A 3,247-nucleotide genomic window follows, 5' to 3' on the forward strand; every position below is an offset into this window, starting at 1 on the left:
CTCGGCACTTTAAAGTTTATTTGTGCATGCATTATCTGTATTTACCATTAACATTTAACTGGTTCTTCCTGTAATGTATCATTTTTGTATGCAAAAGTAATGTGTTTTACATGGATTTTCATGCTTGCATACATAAGAAATAATTATCAGAGGGAAGTGGCTTGATATATGTTCCTCACTGGTGAAGCCAACTGCACTATGCATCTGGTCAGTCATGAAGATTCTATGTTGTTGCATGTACCACTTGTAACCTGAAGTATTTAGTACAAAGTGTGTGTGTTGAATATTAAATGGTAGTTCTTAAACAGAAAAGAGCTCAATAGTGCGAATGATCAGGCTTATACTGGTGGGAAGTTATTTGCCCCAGAAATGACCGTACTGAATAGTTAGTACAAATAGACTACAAAAGATTAACCCCTGCCATGTTTGATAAATGTTATTTGGCATGTGAAATGGTTCAGGAATGGAGTGCCTTACAATTAAAATTACACTAAGAAGAAATCAACTGTAAATGAATCAGCTCTACTGCAATGATTTCTAGAAGTAGCTGATGAAGTTAGTTACAATTTATACTAATCATAGAGCTTACCTCTTTACCTTCTTTGTTCCCAACCCCTTGCTTTCTCTACATGCAAAATGCATTGTCTGCTCTGAATCTGTAAGAAGGATATGGGTGGTCTTCCTGTTAATAATCAAATCAGTCTCCATGAAATGTATGGGCATCCGAAAACCTGTTACAGGGGCAGTACAACATGTAGGTTACTTGATTTGGACAGTAACAGAACAATGCAAATGTGCAAATCAAAATATTCTGGTCCTTCAGAATCTATGCTTGCATCTGTTAGCGTTGCTGTTTTATTATTTGAATGTTGAGGTATATTCACATTGTGCACAACAAAATTCTGTTTTACATCATGTTCTCTTAATTGACCTTGTGTCCAGTGATGTTTTCTTAGCGCTTGCATGCTTTGCAGTATTTTTAAAATATAAATAACTCTTCCATATTTATAATTGTGATCCAGACCACATACTTCAAGGAAAACACATTTCAATTAATGTAGAGAAATCAGTAAAACCTATGAAGGTTTCTAGTTTTCCACAAAACATGTTGAATTCTCCAACTTGAGAATTAGATAGCAAGGGTTAATTCATCAGGATCTCTCAATGGATGAAATAATACAAAAGTATAATACAGCCACTTTGGGGCCATATCTGGAATGGGTTTTTAAATCAAAGCTAGACTAATGAAGAGGTATAATTTCCTCCCTTCCCAATCTGTAATCAAGAGAACAACTTAAAATGGGATGGAGCAAGGCTGCATTGCTAGTAAGTAATGCTAAGTGACTCAGGTGTATTTCTTCTCTGCAGGCCAGGTTTACAAGCTGAATGGAGAACTTGAAATAACACAGCTTGCAGACAAGTATATATATAGTGTGTGTGTTTGGCTGGTAGAACTCGCCATTGCTTTGTGACCACTTTTTGCTATAAGCTGGACTCCTGTGTAGAACAGCAGATAAAGAAAACTGTGCAAGTGGAGCAGTCCCACAGTCCACACTAACTATGACCGACCCTTAAATAACTGCTGGGTTCTGTCATAGCAGGCCCTGCCGCCTTAGTCCTCTAGAATTGTAATAGGAAGGGCTGTTGTAATTTTCAGTTCAAACTGAGTTTCCTGCCCTATTTGAATGCCTCAGAGCAAAGATTCTAGGTAGAAGAGCTCAAAGGATTGGTATTTAACTATTCAAAGTTCTACAGTCTTCTTTCAACTCTTCCAATGCAGAGTGTAAGTTTTTCCTTGAACTCTAAGGACATTGGGCAAAGGAGGCGTAAGATGTGACTGCGGATTAGCTAAAGTTGGGAGGGTTGCAACTGTTTCCTACAAACTATTTTAGCTGATAAAGAAATTCAGAGCATCAAATCACTTAATCCCTGGTGCTACGCATTGGATAGATGTAACTTTGGCTAATTTACAGCACTCATGCAGCTTACAAAAGTGCTTAATGTGAACAGCACACTTAAAAACTTCCTGAGAACTAGAATATCAGTGTGATAGTAACAAAATACTCTGCAGGGTTTCACTTTAACTGCAACATATAGTCTGAGGAAAAGCTTTAGTTACCACCATGAGTGCTAAATTTGAGTGGAAATCTACTAAAATGGATTTGGTGGAATTCGAGGGGGGCCAAAACCTATTTTGTTTTAAGTATTTTAAATCAGCTCTGCACAAGCCTGTCAGCTTATGCCACTAACATTACTACCAGCTTCCTTTTTAGAAGCTGTTACACTTAAATTCTCAAATGTTTACTTCATGGGTATTGCTGCTGTTTAGTACTTGGAAATCTAAATACTGTATAAATAAACAAACTATTCCTGATAGGCCCATTAACTACTGTCCCTATTTTAAAGAGATTGGGAAAACAAGAGTTTATAGATTTTTTTTTTCCAAGGCCCACCAGCCTCCTTGAAGGGACACAATGAAATAGCCTATGTCCTCAACCCAGTTCATTTTTTACTCTCAAGAGTACATCTCTTAAATTTCATCTTAGTTAGAGGCACGAAGCCCTTTAGACAGTTGTAAAGGGAAATTTAGTAGTATTCTTTAAGTACAGGACCTAATAGTTGAATATTTTGTGTTTACAACAACATCTACTTGATCAGACTAAAATGCTATGTTTTAGTGCAACACAACCCTCAATTTTTTTCAACAATTCTTTGTCCAAGTGCACATCATTTGGAACAAACATTAAGTGGCTTTGTGCTGCTTAAGTTATGTGGATTCCTACTAATAAAAGTTGCTGTATGGGGAATTCAAATGGTACAATAACAAAACATTCCCTTAAATTCTTTGAGGCTTAATCAGTTGAATCTTTAGGTGACTGGAAAGATTCTTCAAAGGTGTGCAGATTAAGAGGACCTGTTCACTCCAGTAGCCTTAAAAGGGAAGGGAAGGATTCCTGCAGCAAAAATAACTCCTGTCAGTTCAGTACCATTCTGTAAGCTTTCTCACAGCAGTTTGGAAAATTAGTATACCGTACGTAGCTAGTTTGTCTGTGCTGCAGATGTAATGTACTGAATAGAAAGATATAAATAAAGAGCAGTATCTTATACTACTGAAATAATGTTTTTCAATATGTCTGTCCTCAACTATATGGAAAACTACTGCGTTAAAAGAGCAAAGCATCTTCACAATATACACACTTGTCATCTTTCCCCCATTTTAGCAGGATCTTGCAGAAGGTATTTAATA

This window comes from Pelodiscus sinensis, chromosome 6 (assembly GCF_049634645.1).
Source record: "Pelodiscus sinensis isolate JC-2024 chromosome 6, ASM4963464v1, whole genome shotgun sequence".
Classification (NCBI taxonomy): Eukaryota; Metazoa; Chordata; order Testudines; family Trionychidae; genus Pelodiscus; species Pelodiscus sinensis.